General features: G+C 32.5%; 1 protein-coding gene across 1 annotated transcript in view; it reads right to left on the bottom strand.

The window, feature by feature from the left end:
* DopEcR (G-protein coupled receptor DopEcR) overlaps nt 1–24542 on the bottom strand; it is a 374495-nt gene extending 349953 nt beyond the window's left edge. Inside the window, exons 1-2 of the mRNA XM_072542827.1 lie at nt 24411–24542; nt 15974–16074 (exon numbers count right to left, since the gene is read on the bottom strand). The gene's annotated coding sequence lies outside the window, so the exon portion shown is untranslated. The remainder of the gene's footprint in view (nt 1–15973; nt 16075–24410) is intronic.
* Between the last annotated feature and the right edge of the window lie 363 nt (nt 24543–24905).

The raw sequence follows: 24905 nt of genomic DNA, 5'->3' as shown, positions 1-24905 counted from the left end.
CTACATCGGTATGGCTGGAATTCCGGAGGGATTTCCTGTTTATTTTTCTTTAGGGTTTCCACATAGGTTAACTTCTTTACTTCTAACCGCTGTACTAATTCTATAAAACTAAACCAATTATCGGCTGTACTATTACGGTTGGTTCCATAAATAGGTTTAGCAAGTCAAAGAACAGATTGAGTTGGTTTATTAATTTTCTTTTCCTCCTCAGATAACCCTGTTCCGTCAGTGTCCTTGCCTTCATATAAGAATTGTATTAGTAACTCGTTCGTGCATCAGTCAGGCACACTATTTTAATGCCCTATTTCACAGGATTATTAGACATATACATTTTGAACCCACACCTTCCCCTAAAGCCGACCACATTTCATTAATAGAAACACATGTGCCTACGGAATATAGTTTTTGACAATTTGATATAAATATATTAGATATATTACCAATGACTGCTGTTGGATCTATCTTTCTTCTTTCCTCTCTATGCAGAGGGTTATCAAAACGTAAACATTTTAGAAATATTGCAAATCTTTCTTTTGACATAACACATCTGAATATATCCCTACCAGTGCCATCTGTAGCAAATATAGAGTTTGAATCTTCGTCATTGGATTTGAAACCTGATGTGTATAAAAACAATCCCAAAAAGGCTCTATTTCATCAATTTCATTTAGTTCTGGTCTATTCATTTTTCTATACTTTTCACGAATTTCGCGTAATTTATCATTTGTCCATTTAAGTATTACTTATACATACTGCACTTTACAAACGAGGAAAATGTGGGATTAGAAATTCCTCAGCCTTCGGCGCAAAAACCGGTCATGTGAATCACATGGCTGGTTATTGCTCTCAATACCATTGACTCTAAGGACTATGCTATTAACATTTTTGGTGTAATAAGCGTCCACGGTCTTCTACATTAAGTTTCTTACATTCCACGTGTATTATAGATTATTATATATAGACATAAACTCAATTTCGACAAAACTGTCCTTGGACCGGTTTTTGCATCAAATACTTTAATTAGAGCTGTTACTTTAATTTTTCTCTTTTTGCCAACTGTTTTAACAATTTTCTACATCCTACAAAATTCTACAAAAAACAAAATTTGTTTAATTTATGAATGTTTGTATTTTTGGAACGATTTCTTAAGTGAAAATTGAAACGTCAATAAACTTATTTTAAATTTTAATTGTGGCTTATTCCCATTAAAGCAGTAATTACGATAAGATGCCAGAAGAAAATAGCATCAGAACAGTAACTGCAACTAATATAAATTTAATATAACTTAAAAAAATGCATTAATATAGCAGCAATTGAATTAATAGGAAGAAAAGAAAAGATAAGAAAGAAAAGTGGCTTAAAAATCTGGAATACAAAAATAAAAACTGCAGTAAAACAAACACAACAGCACCCCTAATGGTAGAAGCAAAAGAGACATACTGCACTTTGGTTGAAGAGAAGGTATCAACTAAGAAATAAGCGGAAAAAATCTATAAGAAAACTTACAGACTATTCAAAAGGAATGGAAAAGGTTTTAAACTGATCTACATTTTTATATACATATAAATGAATAAAAGTTAAAAATATATAAAAATATTCACATAAAAGCAAAGATTGCTAGTTATTAGAAATAATAGGAAAGATACTAGTGAGTAGACACCTAATTTTAAGATTTCATTAGTAATTTAAGTTAGAAACAAATTGATAATTGGTCTTACTGACCAGATTTTAATGTAAGTACACTTCTGTGTCTTTAGTAAAAAAAAAAAAAAAAGCAAAGAGATTTACATAATCTAAGCACACATTTGGTAAGGAAGACATGACTGATGTTCTTGTGTAACTTCTTGATAATAGGTTCTTTTTTTGAAATTACGTTAAAATAATAATACGCACTGTATATGACGCTATTTAAATAAACTTCAGCTTTAACAGATTTATTACTATTTTATTTGAGGATTTTCAATTTCTCTACTACGTTAAAAATACGTTTTTTGTTACAAAATATCCCATTTTTTGCATCTACTCTCTGGAGTCATTTGATATTCCTACAATTCCCTTCCAGCACATACGGCTCTTGAGATATATTTCTTGTCGTTCTTTCTCTAATCCCAGAAGATAGCAATAAAAATAGAAGAGGCTTTTAAGACTACATTACGAATTTTAAAATAATGTTCAGGAAATATATGTGCATTTGTATAGAAAAATTTCAGCTTTTCTTAAATATGTTTTGAATGTGGCTATAAAAATAAAAGAGCTTGGTTTGATTTGTTTGTAGAATTTTTATAGATAAACAAATATTAAAGGAAAAAAATATAACAAATAAATTTTTTAGTAAGTAAAATTTCTAAAAGCACCGATAGCAGCAATAAAAACCACATATTTCTTCATCTATAATTTTATGTCCTATGCAAAAAAGTTAACGAAAGAAAACAGAAAATAAATTTGTAAAATTAAATTTTCAGTTTTTTAAAATATGTAATCATTTACTTACTCCTTAATACATTGTTAGATGGAACATTTATAAACTAAACTGAAAGAATATTCATATTTCCATATAAGAAAACTCGATTCTCGGAAAAGACAGTTCTTCTTCCTATGCCGTCCCCATTAACGGAGGTTGGGAACCACATTTCTAAAAGTTTCTCTGTCTTTTTCAACGTAGAATAATTCGTCTACAGTCATGTTTGTCCAGTCTCGAATATTTCACAGCCATGACTTCCTCTTTCTACCTATTCCCTTTTTGCCATCGACTCTACCCTGCATGATGACCTGTAGAAGACTATATTTATCATTCCTCAGTATGTGTTCAAGGTATGCAGTCTTGCGTACTTTTATTGTTCTCAATAATTTTTCGTCTCGACCCATTCTTCTTAGCACTTTCTCATTGGTGACCCTGGCAGACCATGGAATTCTCAACATTCTCCGGTATATGCAAAGTCCAAAGGCTTCAAGCTTCTTAACTATTTGCGCTCTTAACGTCCATGTTTCTACCCCGTACAATAGTTGGAACTAGACGTAACATTCAACAAACCTCAGTCTCAGCGCAGTATTAAGATTTTTGTCACAGAACAATTGCTTGAATTTTAAGAACGCTACCCTTGCCATTTCTATTGGTACCCTGATCTCTTGGTCTGGATCTAATTCTGTGTTGATGTAAGCTCCCAGATATTTATATTTTGTCACTCTCTCTATTTGCTGTCCACCAAGAGTTAGTTGTTCATTATTTATTGGACTCCTTGATACTATCATAAATTTGGTCTTATCTGTGTTGATCTCGAGTCGCATTTGAATGCATTCACTATTTATTGCATCTAGTATAGTTTATAGTTCGTTTACACTCTCAGCCATAATTACCGTGTCATCTGCAAATCTCATGGTGTTTACGATTTCTCCACCAATTCTTATTCCCTCTTTTCTTTCCCATAAGGCTTTTCTGAATATGACCTGTGAGTACACGGTGAAAAGCGTCGAAGACAAGACGCATACTTGCCTGACCCCTCTCACAATCGGTATATTATTTGTTTCTATATCGTTCACCTTTACTACTGCTTTCTGGTTCCAGTATATAGCCTTAATAAACTCAATGTCTTTTTTGTCTAAATTTATGTTTTTTAATTCATCTATTAACTTCATATGCTGCACTCGGTCAAAGGCTTTTCTAAAGTCTATAAAGCATATACAGTGATGAGTGTCTTACCACCCGGCAAAATAGCGGAAAGGATAGAAAACAGATTAAGTTGTGAGATAGTACGAGATAAGGCTAGTTATTAGACGTGTCTATTTGACTTCAGTCATAATTATACGGATGACCTCGAAAATGTTTTATTTTAATAATTTCTGATGTTAGGATAAATGATTAAATATATTAAGATGTATTATAGTGAAAAACATTAATTAGTAGTGATTTTAAATTATAAATCTTTAAGTTTATTTAATAATAAAAATAACTCAACTGAAATATTTGACTAAACTAAATAGGTATGTTCATTCCGAAAACAATTGTTGTATGTTGAGTTGGCGTAATAGTTAGAGACGTTGTCTATTGATAAGAAGACTGGGGTTCAATTCACACCAAGGGTAAAATTTTTGTTTTACTCAATCAAAAATAATAGAAAATATGGTACATATTAGGTAACAAGTTTTCGAAAAACTCATTATTTACAATTTATTCTTATTCCAATGGTATAAAATAGAAATACAAAATATTTCAAATTCAATTCCAGTTTTACAGTCTTCAGTTGTGAATGGAATTATCAAATAATAACACATCGAAATGTGTTTTTACGGTAAACAGAAACTTTTTATTGAAAGAACAATTCGTGAAAAGGATTTTAACGAATCGAGGAAAAAGTGCAAATTGTTGTCTGGCATGTGAATGGAATATCAGACAACATGATTAGACAACAATTTGTAAATATGTTTCCAAATAGGCCGGCTCCAGCACGATCAACAATTCAGTCTATTATACGTAATTTTTTTACTTATGGATCTGTGTTCGATCCAAGAGGAGTTCGCAGACGAAGGGTGGTAAATCAAGATTTGGAACTAAGGGACACTTTGATTTGTGCAAGTATTGAGCAAAATCCTACCCAATCAATACTTCGTCTCGGAGAACAATGTGGAATTCCAAGATTTAGAGTAGGTGAAATTTACGAAGACATCGATACCGTCCCTATAAACTTCATAAATCCAATGAACAATTCCCTGGGGATCAATATAGACGTTTAGAATTTTGTCAAACTGCAATGGAAATGTCACATCAAGATGAACATTTTTTAGAGAACGTTTTGTTCACCGATGAATGTACGTTTGCATTGCATGGCTGTCACAATTCAATCAATGCTAGGTATTGATCTCGAGGAAATCCTCGTCAGATTTATGTCGCTCGTACCCAGCGTCTTCGAAAAGTAAATGCTTGGGGAGGCATAATAGGGAATCATGTCATTGGTCCATTTTTTATAGACGGTATGTTGACTGGGCGGAAATACTTGGAACTTCTGCAAAATGAAATTGTCCCAGCCCTTTCAACACGATGGTTGTCCTGCACATAATTCTCGCATCGTCAGTGAATATCTCAGTGCAACTTTTCCTAATCGATTGATTAGTGGCCACGGATATTTTTTTATTTTTGTAGAATTTTTACTTATTTAAACATTCTTTAAAAGTTTTTACTTTATTTTCGAAAGTACGACGATACTGTTTCGTCAATAAGATTTTTTGTTTTAACTTTAGTTTTTGTTTAGTTTTGTTTAGTGATTCAAAGCAAAACGATCTTTGCATAATTTCAAATTATTAAAAAAAAAAGAAGACCACATGTGGGTTTTGAACTCTAATCGTATGCGATGTTTGTATCGCAATGTCGAATTCTTACCACTAATCCACGAAGGATTTATAATTATTCCGTGACAAGAGTGTATGAAACTCCTCAAATCATAGTAGAAATTATTCTTGGTTAATAATTTAAAACTTTAGATTAAATAATCACTATTAATTAAATTATTTTATTCACATTTTTGCTTTATTGTGGTCAATCAGTTTTTACTTTACTTATTACATGATTTGGGATTGTTGTTTTTTGGTAGAGGTAAAAATATCGATTTAAACCATTCCTCCGGGATGTTGCCCTCTACATATATGTGGTTGAGAATTCAGTTGTCTCTTTATATTACCGTCATCTAAGGCTTTTACCAGTTCAACTGGAATTTGATCAGGACCCGGTGCTTTTTCTTGTTTTGCATTCTCTAGGACAATCTTTACTTCTGAGGGTAAAATTTGTAGGTATTGTTCTTCTTCACCTATATCTTGTTTATCTTTCCTCTCGTCATGGAACAGATGGATTATGTATTGTTCTCATACTTCCTTTATTTTGCTCTCTTCAGTAAGTATTTCTTCAATATTATCTCTTGTTATGAGTGTTCTTCTTTGTCTGGTGTTGCCTGTAAGTTCTTTCATTTTTTTATGTAAGTTTGAGGTGTCATGTTTGTTGCTGAGTTCTTCCAGTTCCTGGCATTTAATGTTCATCCATTCCTCCTTAGCCTTTCTGATTTCATATTTGATTTTATTCTTGATGGTTTTATATTTATTTTTATCTTTAATTTTTTTTTTCAGTTATTAGCTTAACTATTTTCGGTGTCATCTAGTCTTTTTTAGTGGTTTTCTCTTCTTCGCCTAGGACCTCTTTTCCCGCTTTTAGTATGGCTTTTTTCATATCTGCCCATTTCACGCTTCCTTCGGTTAATTTATTTATCTCTGCGTTTAGTTGCTGTTAGCAGTTGTCGTCTTTTAGGTTTTTTATGTTTATTTTGGTGGTTTTAACTTCTTTCTCCGGTTTTTTGAGTTTAATGTTGACGTTTGCTAGTAATAGATTATGGTCCGTATCTGCGTTTGCGCTTGGATAGGTTTTTGCACTTTGTACTCCATTACGAAACCTATTGTTAATCGTTATAAAATCTATTTGGTTTCTGAATATATTGTTGGTGTTATCTTTTGAAGAAGTCCACTTCTCCAAATCTTCGTAAGGGTAGGTCGTAGTATGTATTTCTTATGACTAATTCTTTCTCCTGGCAGTACTGAACTAGTCTATCTCCTCTTTAGTTTCTTTTACCTAACCCAAAATTTCCTACTATATTTCCAGTTTTTCCTCGACCGACTTTAGCATTAAAGTCGCCCATAATTATTTTTACCTCCTGCCTCTTTATGTGTTTTGTTAACAGTCCTAAGTCCGCGTAGAATTTTTCGACCTCAGCATCATTGCTATCAGATGTTGGAGCATACACTTAGATTAAATTTATGTTCAGAGGTTTGGCTTTCAGCTGAAGTAGCATCATACGTTCGCTTAAGGGAATGAAATTTGTCACAAACTCTTTTAAATTATTGTTGATAATAATACCAACACCATGGCTGTGCTCTACAGTGCTTTTGCCTGAGAAGAAAAATAGTATTATTATCCTTGGTGTAGTTTCCAAAATTTGGCCATTGAACTTCTGAAAGGCCCAATATTTGTATGTCTAATCTCTCCATTTCTAGCATGACTGTTGTTAATTTTCCTGTCTTAAATCGCTTACACTAAATTTGTTTCTCAGTTAAAAGACAGGTAATAATATGGATTTCTGCTGATTGACTCCTGAAATGTTTATTCATTATCCTTAAAACTTTATCGTCAATATCGATATCTGATTAGGTAAAAATGTCAATTTCTTTCCAATAAATGAACACATTATATATGTGATAATATCGAATTCAGGGCGGATCAATCTTAAGTAGTTTTTGATCTGCTCATTATGATATAAAAAAACATTTAAATATCGTGATTTTATTTTAGAAATGTTAAAATGTTACATAAAACCTACTGCCCATCAACTAACAGGTTATTGCCATGAAAAGATAATAAATTTTAGTATCATTCTTTGTTAAATAGTAACAAAAGTGTTCCATCGAATGCTATAAATCTAAAGCGAAGTGCTATATTAAATTTTCAATACTAGGTAATAAAATCTTAATGTTAAAGTAATAAAGTCGTCTTCTTTAATGCACCTACCAAAAAGACTTCCAATAAATATTATAAAAGAATACATTGTCCATTTAGATTTATTTTTTTAACATGTAAGTTAATTTTATTAAAAATAAATGAAAAATATACTATTTTATTATTAGTAGTTAGTAGTACAGACCACCTTGTACAATCCCAAACTGTATTAGCAATTTAAAGGGGCACTATTATTATATAATATAATTATTTTGAAACTTAAATTGAATACCAAATTTATTATAAATCTACACAAAAATGACCAATTTTGTCCATTGTGGTTATTTAGGAAGGCTGTTTAAAATGTTGGCGGAGGTGCCGGGTATTTCGAATAATTAAATTTGATGAATTTTGGAAGAAATTTTAAATATCGTTGACTTGGTTCAGTATAATAATTTTTTACGTTTAAAATTCTATTTTTTTTTTCTTCTTAATATGTTATTCTGCTTCTCCACTAGGAGGTTAATATCTCTATGAAAGATTGTCATTCAATATCTTATGTACCGTTTGGCGTTTTATCTCTTGCTATTTTGACAACGGAGGTCTCTATACTATCTACAGGATTATTCTATTCTTTCTTCTGTTTAGTATCCACACGTTTGCACTCTGTATATCGGACGTTTCCATTTGTCTTTCTGTTGTGACTGCATCGGGTCTTGTTTCTTATGATTATGTCGTTATAGATCTTAAACTTGCTTTATAAATCCTTGATTTCATCTCAGTGTTAATACATTTTGGATTCGCGATATGGTGTTCTTCCAGTCTATTTGCTTTTTGTTATGGATCTCTTAGGTCTTTTGCTAGTCTCCATAGCTAGACAGTGTAATTCCATTTTACTTTCATTACAGCTGTTCAGTGCTGACAACATCGGTTTCTAATTTAGGTATATCTGGCTGCTTCTTAACTAACTGTCATTGAAGAAAAAAATACTGCTTTACAAAGTCATACTAAAACCAATATGGACTTACGGCGTAGAACTCTGGGGCTGTAGGAAGCCTTCAAACACAACAATTTTGCAGAGAAAATGAAGAACTGTCTCTGGACGGTACCCAAATCAAGTCAATATTGTCATCAAATTTACTAATTACTCAATGTACTGTTTATAAGTAGATTGTAAATACAGTCGGAAAAATGAAATATTAATCATATCAATCACTTATTTTGTATTTGCTGTCTTTTTCTATAACCAACATTTGTTATTTATAGAAAAAGACAGCAAATACAAAATAAGTGATTGATATGATCCTTCATGGGTAATCTTTCATTTTTCCGTCTGTATGTATTTTAAAATAAAAAAAAACGTTATTATACGCTCATCATAATTACTTATTGTTTTTTACTGTAAAGTTTCCCGTACTGCACTGCAACCACCCTAAACTCATAGCAGTGGTCGTTTGTATATGTTAACCCAGAGGTTTCCAATCTTTTTCGGTCTTTCCGATTTTTCATATTATTTACGGAAACAAGTATATTTAGCCCAGTATGGTTATGCAAAAATCATCGATTTCACGGCAAAATTCTTCGCAGATATCTGAAGCTTTTAAGACATAGGTGGGGGTTACTAGATGACGAATAGATGAAAAGGTACTCGTATTTTTACCTTGCGTTTTTTTAAACAATAATTTATGGTCATAAATTGATTTTTTGTCTATAGGTTTTTTCCCTTACATTTTAATAAACAATATTTATATCCTTTTTATATATCAAGAATATCTTTATTTTCCCGTTTTTTCAATTAAAATTGATAAATAATTTACGGAGATATTTGCAAAAAAGCAGTTTTTTTGCACTAACTTATAAATTTTATTAATTTTTTTATTAACAAACTAAAATGTTATTAATACATTTGAATATCGAGGAATTACCGTCTTTTAAATTTGTGCGAAATTTTCCCCTGATCGGTCTAATAGTTTAAAAGTTATTTAATTTATTTATCCCTGAGGCTAATTATTTAAACTATTTAAAGCACGTGGTGTTCGTGTGTATTAAGGTATAAAAAAAATTGCTTATTACAAGCTTAAATTTTTATTTTAAGAAGATCTTTTCGGAATTAAATCATTCCATCATCAGTTAAATAAAAAGTTGTTAAAAAACATTGTATGGCCACTTAAAAAAACTTTCGAAGGACATCCGTATTAAAATATAATCCTCATGGTTTTATCAAGGTAAATGCAATAGACTTAACTTATTGATTATTAAAACTGAAGATGGGGGCATCTTACATGACCCCCTGTAGCTGGTGAAGTTTTTTCGACTTACATTACCTCTAATCTGTTCTGGAGTCTTGGGCTAACTCTCAGTTTGCTTTTTTGCAAATATCTCCGTAAATTATTTATCAATTTAATTAAAAAAACGGGAAAATAAAGATACTCTTGATATAAAAAAATGATATAAATATTGTTTATTTAAAATATAAGGGAAAAACTTATAGACAAAAAATCAAATTGTGATTATAAATTATTGTTTAAAAAAACGCAAGGTAAAAATACGAGTACCTTTTCATGTATTCATCATCTAGTAACCCCCACCTATATCTCAAAAGCTTCATAGATATAATGTTTTTCAGAAAAAAAAATCAATGCTTTTGTAGCACTTCATTTTAAGTAATAAATATTATTTCCGTACATTTTTGAATAAGTATAATAAAGATGCACGCCTTAAAGGCATGTTCCTTTTTTATTGGTTTACCGGTTTATCAAATAATATTCCAGCTTTACTCACACACCTCCAAAAAACAATACATTTAGCAGCTATTGGTTAGTGGTATGACTAGTAACACACAGTCGTACCCAAAATTATTGATTTACCAATAAAATGCAAGAACTTAAAACTAGTTTTACTGATAAGAGGAATAAAAAACCTGTCCCAAATTATTTGACGATTTTTAAGGTGTCGGTTTATAACTGGTTTTGATTGGGACGAATAACATTGGCAGTTACTTATTTGGAAATAATTTTATGCTTATGAATTTAATCAATAAATAATAGTATATTACTTTATGAGGCGGAGAAACATGACTTTTCTCACTTCGTTCGGCGCGTAATAGAGGGCAAGTCAAGAAAAGTCGCTTCTTTGCCGAATAAAGTATACTATTTTTTCTTCAAACGTAGCAATTTTCAATCATAAATAGTACAATTCATACGCTATTTTTACTCGAAATTAATTGTGACAACTATCAAAGTCGTCTAGATGTTAGAAATTAAAATAATTAAGTCGTCGGTGGGATTTGCGTCTCCCTGGTTACAGTTGTTTGACAGTTGTTTGCAATTATTAAAGACAGCTTATTGTTGTTGCAACCGTAAGCGCAAATTTAGTGCGAAAATGGAAAACCTAAACGAAATTAAGTCCGCGGCTAATGATGCAGTAGCACGTTGGAATGATTGCTGAAAGTTGTTCTCGACCATCAGTATCATCAACAATTACCAATGCGTATCAAGAGTCGGGAACATTTTTGGACGGTTTCAATTTTGAAAATGCCTCATTAACTAATTGTACTTTTAATATTACTATAAATAAAAATGATGTTTAATTGTTGTTAATGACATTTGTATTGTTGCTTTGTGACATGTTTCATATTGTTGCCATGACAACATTTTTCCCTCCGCCGTAAAGAAATGGGAAAAAAACTGCTGCCGGCGGAGACATCAAACTTTGACAGGATCAAGTTAGATAAGCAATTTCATCATTATTTGACGTTTGAAGAAAAAATTAATTTAGAGGGTTTTTATTAAAAAAATGTGATAGTAGAATAAAATAAAACAATAAAATTGTTGTTAAAATAGATAAGAACATATTAAAATGCAAATACTTTTAACAAAAGCTTTACTCCTAACTAAATACATAAATATGTTTATGATACGCGCCTATTATGGCGATGCATCTACTGTTAAACATACGTTTCCTCAAACACTCAAACATATTTTGCAGTTATAATCGTTCATGTTCTGAATTGTTTAGATTCAGTTTGTGCTTACTCTTTTTAAATCGCATGTACAATGTTTATGTGTCAGTTTTGTGTAGCTATGCTAATATATTAATTGTTCACTTGCCATTATTCATTCTTGGCACATGGCCAGCCCAGTTTCAATTTGTATTGTTTTTTCGTTTGTCGATGTTTTACTGAGGATATAAGTTTTGGTTTCATTTGATATATCTGGCGACAAAAACACACTGGTAAAAACTTACGTTTTTATGAAATTGGGATATTCCATTTTAAACGCACTGCCTACCGGACTAATTCCATATTAATTACGTGGATTCTAGTGACAGTATACACGCAACATTATATTAGCTAGCAGGACAATCCTGACAGTACAAATCAGAATTTGATTTTTAGTTCCGATTAGAATTTTTCTAGATGATAATTTCGATTGAAGTGGTCATACAGATTACTTAAGTTCTAGACTTGCTATAGTATATATTTAATACGCAACTTAGTTTATATGATTCCCAAAAGCACCCTCAGAATGTGCTACTTTGTACTATTCCATAGCCATTTACAGTACGCAGTAACTGTTTGCGGTAATTCTGGTCACGCAGATCGAATTTTTAAACTACAAACAATAGTAGTGGGAATACTTCCAAAAGCAGAGTATAGGAAACACTGTAAACTTTTATTTCTGGATTTAGGTATTATGCCACTACCTTTAATCTATATATATATATATATATATATATATATATATATATATATATATATATATATATATATATATATATATATATATATATATATATATATATATATATATATATGAGACGCTGATTGAAATTCATGCCAACAAAGGTAAGTTTAATATAAATTCCAACTTCCATGATCACGATACAATATTTTGAGATGCTATTGGAGCACAACGTTTTAGGTTGACAAAGAGCATAAAAAATTCGACTGATGTTGGTTTGTATAACTTTTTGCCAGATGAAGTAAAAACTCTTCACTTATTTTCGTTTAAGCTTACAATCAAATGACACTTTTTGAAACATTATTTCTATTCCAAAACGGAGCAACTAAGTATAGGTTTTACACAATGGTAGGCTAGTTTGCCTATTATGATGATATTTAATGTTTTTATATTTTTTATAAATATCTGTTTGTAATGTTTAAAGTCGCAAAAATTTTATATGTACATATGTATGTAAAAATTTTCACCATTCCTTTGACTGACTTGTCAAAAACAAAACTATTTTTGTATATTGACTAAATAAATAATTCTATTCTATAAGATATAATACGAAGATATGGCTGATATGAACAAAACGACCCAAGCAAGGAGCAAGGTTATCATTATTGATTATATTGAGTTGTAGTATATATAAGAAAAATAGTAGAAAGCAGGAAAAAAGGTAGCTGATAGGAAAGCTTACAAAGAGAAAATGCTCCAACGGGATGATAATAGCGATGTGGAATATTAGAGGGTCCTTTTATGAGGAAGCGTCTAAAGAGCTAACCAAACAGATAAAAAAGTACAAAATGGATGTTACGGCTTTACAAAGAACAAATGGGAAATGAAATAATAGAGGTTAAGGGCAAAGTGCTAGTTCCGTTATCCACTGTCCTTTTTAAGTTGGTATTGAAAACAATAATCAGAAATAGTTGAGTTAAAATGACCGATTCCATCTTCAACAATTAACGTCAATATCTGACCTTTACTGATGATCTTAGTATTCTAAAAAAAAACAAGAAACGAATTAAGAGATGTTTTAAAAAGATTAGAAAAGGAAGCAAAATATTTTGACCTAGAAATAAACCAGGAAGGTCAAAATACATAATACAGAAATACAGAACAAAAAGAAGAGAGAAAGTTTACTTTCATATCTAATGAATCAAAAAAATATATTGTCGAGAGAGTGGTCCATTTTACGTATCTGGGAATCATTAAAGAAGGGAAAGGTGGGAAGAATGGTAACTAAATGCCATATTGGCAAAGAAAATAAAAAAATGGGAAGCCTAAGACCACTGATGACATCCAACTATGTCTCGAAAAAAATAAAAAAATGTCTCGAAAAAACGGTAATAGGGCCCACAGTGACATATGGTAGTGAAGTATGGACAATGAAAAAATCAAATACGGAGAAATTAGAAAGATGGGAAAGAAAAATGCTTAGAGCTACACATGGAGAAAAAAACGTGGTGGAAAGTGAGATGCGACGAACAAATAGAGAGCTAAAGAAGCTAAAGGGGGGCTACTTCTTAGTAAAAGCAACAAAAAAATTAAACAGATGGACGGAATATTTCGAAGATCTATGAAATGTAGACCAACAAGAGGAACTTGAGGGAAATGTATATTGGCATGAAGATGAAGAAGGGACGTGCGAGGAACCAACTTTAAATAGTCGAAGAAGTCAAAGAAATAATAAGAGGCCTTAAAAATAACAGAAATGGAGGCGAAAGTGGTATTCCAGCTGAACTTTTTAAGGAAGGTGGCGAAAAATTGCCATGTTGATTGCCAACGTTCGGAACGGACAAGGCACATGAAGAAGAAGACGGCGAAAAATTAAAGAAAGGGATATTGTACTTGACATTAACATTTTGGCAAAAGAAAGAAATGCCAAAATAATGGAATAGCGCTCTTATATGTGCTATCTATAAAAACGAGACAAAATGGAGTGCAGCCTACTAGAAGTAGTCTATAAAATGCTTGCAAAAATTATTAGTAGAAGATTAATAAAAATGATAACAAAGTAATTGGAGAATACCAGGGAAGTTTTAGACTAGGAAAAACAACAACTGATCAAATAAGTATGTTAAAATTAATACAAAATAGCAGCTACGAACAAAACAATGGAAGAAAGTTTTTCAAGACAGTTCACAGCGAATAGAGGTTTAAAACAAGGGGATCCATTATCAACAAATTTAGTTAACCTAGTATTAGAACAAATCATAAGAAGGTCAAATATAAGCACAAACAGGACTATTTTCAATAGCAGGGAACAGTGCATAGCGTACGCGGATGATGTGATGATACTAGCGAGAACAAAAAAATATTTAGAAAAAGTTTCCCAGAAATTTGAAGAAAAAGCGGACAGATACGGATTGATAATAAACCAAATAAAAACTCAATATATGGAAATAAGAGGAGACATAACAAATAATAACAAATATATCAAAATGAAAGGAGCAGAGACTGTGTATAGTTTTGCAAGAGTAACAGAATTTGATTTGAATACTTAGGAGTAACCTTAACGAACACGGAAAAAGAAGAACAAGAGATAGAGACAAAGGATTGATGAAGGGAAGCTGAGCGATAGGGCTACTAAATTTATTACTGAAATTAAAAAATGTGTTGAGAACAGCTAAACTGCAAGTCTACGAGACAGTAATCAGACCGACAGTGATGTATGCCAGTGAAACATGGATTATGAACCAGCAGGAAGAAAAGAAAGTAGAGATCTGGCAAAAAAGGATGCTTAGAACAATCTTCGAAAAAATAAAAACGGCAAAAATAATGAGAATGTTTGGAAAATCAGCAATTACGGGAAAAATATGAACCCAAAGAGCTAGATGGCTTGGTCACATTATACGAATGCCAGACAATCGAAATGTTAAAACAATACTGAAGGATGGAGAAATGGGGAAAAAGAAAAGGACGTCCAAAGTAGAAATAATTGGAAGCAGTAAATGAAGACTTGTCAGAAATAGGCGTAAGAAATTGGAGAGGGAAAGCAAGGGACCGAATAAAAATGGAGGAATATATCCAAGTTTTTAGAAGCGAGGGACCTGTAGCGCTATAGATAGCTAATAGGGAAGCTTATACAGAGAAAATGCACAAACAGGATAATAATACTATATAAAACGGTAATAAGGCCCACAGTCACATATGGTAGTTAAGTATGGACAATAAAAAAAAATACGGAGAAGTTAAAAAGATGGGAAAAAAATGCTTTGAGCTACATATGGAGGCAAAAACGCGGGGGAAAGTTAGGACGACAAACAAATAGGGAGCTAAAGGACCTGTATAACAAACTAAGCATCAGTGGCTTCATAAAGGCACAGAAAGTGAGATGGATGGAGCACGTGATGAGAATGGAAAGGAAGAGAATGGATAAAATGGGGCCCAATCACGAAAAGAAAGAAAGGACGGCCCAGACATTTGATAGCGTATAGGAAAATCTATTCTCAGAAAAGAGCAAATTGATGGTTAAAAAGAAAGAGTAGTAAACAGGGATAAATAGAGGAGAATAGTAAGTCAATTTAGTAGACAACGAGTATGATTGGACAAGAAGCCACCACAGTTGATACAAGTTTTGTAACATATAAGTATTATATTAATTATATTTCAGCCGAAGACCTCCGAGGCCTTTTAAGCTTTGTAAATAAATAAAGAAATAAGTTCTAAATTATTTTTGCATGACAGGCGTTTTGGTACATTTTATGAAAATACTTTCATATTCACTTTTAGCAAAGTACAAATTAGAAAAATTGCTAAGGTAGAAATAATAATCACTTACCTTTTTTAGAAGAAGCTTTATCACTACGTTAAAAAATCATCGGCTCTTGTCTACAACATCAAACTTGAACTGAAATTGTTAGTGAACACCAAAAACCACACCTGAAACCAACATTCAAACTAAACAAACTACCCGGCTTTTAGAAATACAAAAAATTAATATTTTATCACGTCTTGCTAAAAATAGGCGCATTATTTACCAACACGCTTGTAAAAATACTTTAAAGTTCCAAAAATATTTGTCAGCCTTTGTACTCAAAATAAAATATTGGATTATCGAAAGATCAGATAAAAATGTCAGGTCAATTTACTCATAACGAATTCAAATTTATCACACAATATTAACCTCGAAAAGTCGGTTGATCTAAAAATAATACTCAGTATTTATTTATTAAAATTATTATAAAAGTATTTTCTTGAAGAAATTTTTTATTTTGGGAATATTTTTAACCTACTTTGCAATACCCATAAATTTTGTTGTATTAAACAAAATAGTCTGGTATCATTTATTATGAAAGTAGAATATCGATTCATTAGTAAAAACATGTTATTATCTGATTTTTTTTTCCAAAATTACTTAAAGCAGTTGAATCTGATGATATACTTGAGGAAATCTGAGAAGATTAGGGACAAAATTAATAGGAACAAGGTGTATAATAATTTTTTTTAGTAAAATTTTTAAAGTGAGACTAATGTCAGATGAATGAAGAAGCAGTTTCTTGGTACCTCTTCACAAGGACAAAGGAGATGTTAAACATTGCACAAAACTACTTATAACACATTGTGAGAATGTGTGGAAGAGAGTAATTGAAAGAGAGTTCGTAAAGAAATCAAAATATCGACGGTTAAAACATCAAATAAACTTGTTGTTGATTCTTCTTTTAACTGGAAAATTATTGTAACCAAAATATGGCTGCAATAATTAGTAATTTAACGTTTTTATTTATTGTAAGCCACATGGATAACTAATGAAATATTAGAAATGATGAATGTGAGACGACAACACAAAAACAAAGACTGGAATAAATATAAACGAATACAAAGACTAATAAGAAAAAAGATAGTGGAAGCAAAAGCACAGTGGCTTGCAGAAACTTGCGAAGAGATAGAAGACCTAAAGAATAAACATGATGATAGACTTCTCCATAAGAAAATTAAAAAAATTTGTAGGATGAGAAACGCTAGGCAGTGTGGCACAATAACAAGCACGGATGATAGAGTCCTGACCACAATAGAAGAAATAAGCGTTGAACGGCGAACATACATACAAAACCTATTCTCAGACGATAGAACAATAAATATTGATAGACAATTAAACATCGAAAATAACGACTTGCCTCAACAACAACATTAGAAATAAAATACGCCTTAAAAAATATGAAAACCGGAAAAGCCTCTGGACCTGACTACGTTAATAGTGAAATTATACAACTTTTGTAATATTCTTCAACAATATATACAAGACTGGTACAATTCCACAAAATGTTACAATGGAAGCCCATAGGAAGGCGAAAAAAAGGAAGGCCCAGAACGAGATGGTTGGTTGACGTAGAAGACGACCTGAAAACAATGAACATAAGACAATGGAGAAGAAGGGCACAAGAGAGATCTGAATGGAAGGACATAGCCAGACAGGCAAAGACCCATCCAGGGTTATGATGCCAAAAGAAGAAGAAGAAGAAGGTACAATTCCACAAGATTGGTTAACGTCTACGTTTGTGCCTATACCCAAATCAAACTACGCAAAAAAATGTAACGACTTTCGATTAATAAGTCTCATGCCCCATATTCTGAAGATATATGGGTCCAGAACAATTTGGCTTTCGAAACGATATGAGAACTCGAGAAGCTTTGTTCAGTTTCATTGTTCTCATGCAAAAGTATCGGGATCAACAAAAAGATGTCTATTTGTGCTTTATAGATTACGAAAAGGCTTTTGACAAAGTCAAACACGATCAGCTAATAGAATGCTTGCAAAAAAGAACCTGGATCCAAACGACATTAATACAATACGTGAACTCTACTGGAACCAAAACGCCTCTGTTAGAACTGAAATGGGTGATACTGAAACCATAAACATCCAAAGAGGAGTTAGACAAGGTTGTATACTATCACCATTATTATTCAACTTGTACTCAGAGGACACCTTTGCACATGCTTTAGATGAAGAACAAGAAGGAATAAAAGTCAATGGAAAAATCGTGAATAATATCAGGTATGCCGATGATACAGTACTGATTGCTGGCAGCAAAGAAGAACTACAAATTCTGTTAACCAAAGTAGTACGAGAAGGAGAACTATACGGCTTTAAGGTGAATGTAAAAAAAACCAAAACAATGGTAATTTAAAAAAAAACACACACCAGTTATAAAGATACTAGTCAACAGCAATCTAGTTGAACAAGTGAAAAAGTTTAAGTATCTAGACTGTTGGATACATGAAACCTTAGACAAAGAACAAGAGGTTAAATGTAGAATAGAACAGGCAAGAAACACCTTTTTAAAGATGCGACAGTTACTCACTACCCGTAATCTTGATTTGTCCCTACGATACCGCATGATAAAGTGTTATGTATATAGTATACTATTACATGGCATGGAAGCTTGGATGTTAACAGTCAGCTCATTATGACGTTTAGAGAGCTTTGAGATGTGGGTATTTCGTCGTATGCTGAAAATTCCATGGACCGACCGCGTATGAATAGAGAACGTGAACTCACAGAAATTGTCAAGAAGCGTAAAACGTCATATCTTGGACACATATTTAGACACGACAGGTATAACTTCCTTCAGCTTATTATAGAAGAGAAAATAGAAGGCAGACGCGGCCCGGGTAAACGACAAATGACCTGGCTGCGCAACATCAAAGATTGGACAGTATTAGACTTTCAAAGTTTAATAAGGAAAGCCCAAAATGGGGAAGACTTTGCAGAGGTCATCGCTAACCTTCGCTAAGACGGCACCTAAAGAAGAGAAGAAGTAAGCCACATGAGTTGTAGATTGTGAGAAGTAAACGGTTGTAATGTAAGTGCGATACAACATTTTATCAGTCGAGTCTGTATGCCATGCGTCTCAGATGTGTGATAGTCCTGTGCAGGTTTCAATAATTTTAGTTGTTTACATTCTGTCGCTTGTGCGTGTACAATAATTTGCTAAAACTGTTTTTAATTCTATTTTTAACTTATTAATTATTATTTTAACATTTTAAGTGGTTATTAATGATGATTTGGAAATCAAGAGAAGAGAGAATTGTTGCATTAGCTACCAATTCTCAAAATAATGAAGGTCAGTAAGAATTTTATTTTGTATCATAACCTGTACCGAATGGAATAATATTTTTTCGAATTGTTTATTGATTTTCTTGTTGTAGGACAAAATAATAGTTAATGCTGAGGTTAACACACATGAAGTTAATACAGTGGAATCAAATAATTTGCTTGATAATAATAATGCTAAGTCGTTGTTGTTAATGAAGAGAATGAAGACCTTATTTTCAACAATGCTGTCGAGGAAGTTCTACCTATAAATGATTCAAAAGAATTATTAAATTTTATCGATTTTGAAGATATTGAGTTTGATAGTAATAAAATTCAAAATGAAAACAATAGCGTATCAGATCAGTTCATTGACGATACCAATTTTAATGATATCCAACTCTTATTGAACTAGAAGCAAAATAAAGGAGAAGCTTATATCAGTAATAGTAAGACCAAAAAGCCAATAAGCCAAAAGAAGCTACGCCCTAATAACCAGTGCACAGAAAATTGCCCAAACCGTTGTAAGTTAAACTTTGATGAAGAAAGAAAAACAACCCTTTTTAAGAATTACTGGTCTGTTAGTAATGAAGGTAAGAGACATTTTATACTATCTTGTTTGACTGAATCGCCAAAAGCTAGAACTTATGTTAAGGGGCCAAGTCGAAGGGGCCGTACTTTCAAATATTATTTATCACTTGACAATGAAAAGGTAAAAGTTTGCCTTCAGTTTCTTCTAAAAACTTTGGACGTGTCTCACAGAATTTTGTCGTATGCATTTGAAAAAAAATCTGATACACACACTCCCAAACCAGATATCAGAGGAAAAAAGGCTCCTCCCAATTAAACTAAAGATAATGATGGGTTGAAAGTTAAAATTTTCATTGAATCATTACCAACTGTTCCATCACATTATTGCACAAATGATTCCAACAGGCTATGTATTGATTGGAGTAAAAAATAAGTCTAATATTTATAGAATCTACTAAAAAGGTTTTTGTCGACAAGAAGGGATAACACCTGTGACAGATAGAGTATTTGTGTCTAACTGTTACCCAGTCTGAGTGAACCATCAGTTAAGTTTTAGATAATGCACCTTACCATTCGGAGATTTTGGAGAAATAACCAAAACAGTCGTAGAACGTACCGAGCATAAAAATTAGTTAAAAATAATATCAATTTTCCTGAATACGCCTTCAAATCAGAGTTACTAGAAATTTCGAAACGTAATGAAAAACCAATAGTTTATGTAGTTGAACAAATTGTATCAAGTTATGGACATCAAGTACTACAGTTACCACCTTATCACTGCCATTTTAGTCCCATCGAACTCATCTGGGGTATATGAAAAACGTATTATGATAATCACGTTGGATACAGTGAGTACAGTGACGATGCAGTTACGGAAATGTGACAAGAAGCTCTTACAACTGCAACTTCAGAAATATGGGACAAAACTGTAAATAAATGTGAAAAATTAATAGAAGAGCGGTGGATCCGGAAAAATAAAATTAGTGAACTTAATCCAGTGATTATAGATTTACATAATGATAACAGTAGTGAATTTAGTGACGATGGTGATAAATTTATATAATCAGTAAGTACACTATTATAATGTTGTTTACATTGCATTAGAGAAATAATGGGAATCAAACGAACAATCACAGATGACCTAACAACAAAACAACTTATCTGGTTCGGACACATACAAAGAATGGACGAACAACGAATGCCAAAAGAAATACTAAAGTGGCAACCAGAAGGAAAGAGAAAACGACGTAGACCGAGAAAAAGTTGGAGCGAAGGTATAAATAAAGAACTGAGAGAGAGGGCCATAGAAGAAGATCTATGGAACAATCGGTCTAAGTGGCGATTGGAAGTCGGAAAACGGCGGAGAACGTTATAAACCGACAAGTAGTAGTAGTAGTAGTAGTACAAAATAATTTTATAGCAGGTTAACCGTTATACTTATACATTCATTATTAGTCAAATAAACAATAATATTTAAAATTCCATTTGTATTTTTGCTCCTCATTTTATACAAATTAACTCTATAACTGATAACACAGGCAAAAATATTCTAAACAAAGTAAGTAATTAAAAAGATTATGGGGAACTCCGGTGCAGTTTACCGTACCTTTGACTACAACGAAAGGTTTTCTGCGAATTCCATTTAGAGGTGTAAGTTGCTTGAGTGTACTGTATGTTTGGGTAATACTAGTGTTGCCCAAAATCGGTCTTGGTCTTGCAGTCTTGGTCTTGTTCTTGCGTTTTTGCAAGACCAAGACCAAGACCAAGACCGCCTAATTTTAGCAAGACCGTGCAAGATTTAAGCAAGAACAAGACTAAGCCTGCGAGACTCTTGCGTCTTGCAGTTAGAACTGAGTGTGGTTTTAGCGAGTATAGTAGTTCGGGTATATGTTTAATGACTCTATGAGACACAAAAAAAATATAATAAAAATTTGAAAAACTGGACTTATGCGTATTACAAACAATACTATAAACGTACATACAGAATCAAAATATTCATTAAAAAAACACATTTGACACGTGCTCAGAGGTCATAATTACAATGTAAAAATATAATATTTTGTACATTCCTTTCCAGCAGACGACTTCTTCGCTCTGAAATTAATTGTCCATCTTTTGAGAATAGCCGCCCTCTAATCATAAAAATAGAAATAGGTGGAAAATTTTACGGGAGGCCTACGTTCAGCAGTGGAAAAATATAGGCTAATTTATGATGATGACGAATCATAAAAATAATATTCTTGCATTGCAACGTCGACAGTAATATCGTAGCAATATTTTTTTAAATATGTCACCCTAGCTAATAAAAAATATAATTGTTACGGACACCCACTTAATAATTCAATTTTTTCCCATTATAATTTAGTCAGGAATCTAAATAAACAAATCTTATCGGCCTAAGACTATACATTGTTTCTGCTGAGTGTGCGATGAGATCATTCGGTTAAACAAAATTTGCTGAATGAGTGCGGCTAATATTTACCAGACAAATTAATAACAGATAATGTCGCCTACGGTGTAAACAAAATACCGAAGTATTTAGAATAACGAAGTAACGATATATAATTCTCGGTTTGTTATTAGATACTTAGGGTATTGGATAGTAACGAACATAAAGTAACTAAACATAAAATAGTAGTAACTAACATAACATAACATAAAGTAACATAGTAGTATAGTAGTTACTTTTTCGACATTACTTAACTTTATTCCCAATTGAGCTTTCCTTTGAGTCTAATAATTGTTTTTCATCTAATCCTTGTTGTTCCCGGAGTGACAAGTTTACAATTTGACATGAGGGACAAAGATTCAGATAGTTCTAGTCGGAGTTATAGATCTAAAAGACCTAAAAGCAAATTTGATGAGTTTTTTGAAATAATTCATCCATCCCAAATTGCTTTGTGTAAATTGTGCCTACATAAAAAGGTTGAAATGAAAATAAACAACACAAACACGTCAAAATTAAGAAAGCATCTAATATCTTTTCACAAAAAGGAATTACAAATATTTCTTCCTGAAAAACCAAAATTCGGTGGAGATATCACAAGCTTTTTAATAACCGCTGGAAAAAGTGGACATGTAAAAAATATACTTATTACCTTATTAACAATTACATATATTATGTACCTACTACTTTATTTTGGTAAAATTAATGTATTTATTAAGTAGGTATCTCCTTAATTTAAAATAACTTCTTTTGATTATCATTGCATTTTTACCTAAGTATTCTTTATTTTTTCAAGTTAGTTTTTTATATAGAAGTAGAGATAAGATCGGTAAAAACATTTATTTTGCTTTAATAACTGGATTATAGTTTGTTATCTTATCACCTAAAAAACCTGTGCCCTTAATACATGTATGTGGATTTTTTGCTCATCATGTCCATTAATCCCTTTCTAGGCAGAAAATGTTCTTTAAAATACAGGCATGCTTATGTCATTAATTTGTTTTTTTTGTGTTTTAACCATGTTTTAGCACATGTAAGCTTAGTAAATTCAAAAGTTTATTAAGAAACAGATTGACTTCCGTAGGGCATGGTAGATAGCTGAGTTAGTTAGAGTTAGAGCATAGGCACGGATCGCTTAGATCGTGGCTTCAAACCCCACCCGATGTCAGTTGTTTAGAAATTTATTAATTTGGTTGGTCGTTTTTATGGCTATGTTAATTCAAGCTTAAAATGTACTTACTCTGTTACGTTGTTCTAAGATCTAAAGTAACGTTTAATAAATAGCAATAGGCTAATGGGTAACTGCAAGACTTGCAAGACTCTTGCTGCAAGACCAAGACCAAGACCAAGACCGGGAGTGCAATACCAAGACTAAGACCAAGACCAGGTGTATTGGCGCAAGACCAAGACCAAGACTGTCTAAGTCTCGTCTTGTTCTTGCATTTGGGCAACACTAGGTAATACTATTCCATGAGATAAAAGAATGGATACTAAAAGTACCAAGAAAAAAGATAAATATGAAATACTGCAGCTGATTCTTAAGATGAAAAGAAGGTAGAAGACGTGTGGCCAGAAAGCCAGTTTTTGGGATGAGAAACATTCAAGGGTGGACCGAAAAACGAAAGAAAGGACCACTTTTGCCTAAGGTAGCAGGACGTGAAAAATTTGCCATGGTGATCGTAAACGTCGAATAATTTTGATATAAAATAAAAAAAAATAAAAAATCTATACAGACATTATATGATTGTTTTTTCATTTTAACAGTTCCTGTACTGTCTACTATTACTAACTCAACAACAGTCACATTAAAAATTATAAAGAAATAAAGCCATGTTGAATAAATATTTGTATTTTGTGTCTTGTAATTAAAGCACAATGAATACTATTCCACATTTTTCTTTGCTGATAATTTGTAGTAAACATAACAGTGCTTTAAGTGCCAATACAGACCAAAACGTGTTTTTACGTGTATGATAATTTGGTGTAATTCACTTCTAAATTGTCAAATAGCATATAAAGACAAAACGTAAATTAATATATTTTTTTCTGTTTATCCAATTCTATTATATATACTTCATAATTGATGAAAACATTGAATAACCTTGAAAATTTTGTAAAAAAAATGGAGGCGGCGCAATACCAACACCACTCTTCCAAACACTAACAAAGCACTGACATTTTTTGCATAAACCTGAATGAAAAACCCACCAAAAAGAACTTCTCGTGTCTCTAATTCAACATCGGCGTCGTCTCCGAAGCCTTCGTCGCGCACCGGGGTATTGTGCACCTGCAGAGTGCACAACGCAGTAGATGGCCGCCAACGTCACGGTGGTTTTACCCCACGCGTTCTTCTCCAATGTCACCGGAGGAGGAACTGATGCTAGCGCCCCGTCCAAAGCTCCATCAGTCGATTGCGGCGACCGTGAGTCTGTGGAAATTGGAGCGTGCGCCAACGGAACAGGCTGGCCGAGCGGATCTCTGACGTCATGTTGGAGGCAACGTCATATCCAGCATCTCCCGTGGAAGCTCACCCTCGATGACCGTGAGGACGGTAGCGGATGGCAAGAAGTGGAGCAATCGGTGGCTGCGACTGGATTATTCGAGGGAAACTGTAAGCGGGAGAAAACAGAACACAAAAGAGGGTTCTGATGCCGCTTTTAAGTAAAAATCCCTATTCGTTGTATTGATATCGAATATTAAAAT

The sequence above is a fragment of the Diabrotica undecimpunctata genome, chromosome 9 (genome assembly GCF_040954645.1).
Source record: "Diabrotica undecimpunctata isolate CICGRU chromosome 9, icDiaUnde3, whole genome shotgun sequence".
NCBI classification, from domain to species: Eukaryota; Metazoa; Arthropoda; class Insecta; order Coleoptera; family Chrysomelidae; genus Diabrotica; species Diabrotica undecimpunctata.
This window is presented reverse-complemented; position numbering and strand designations above follow the sequence as displayed.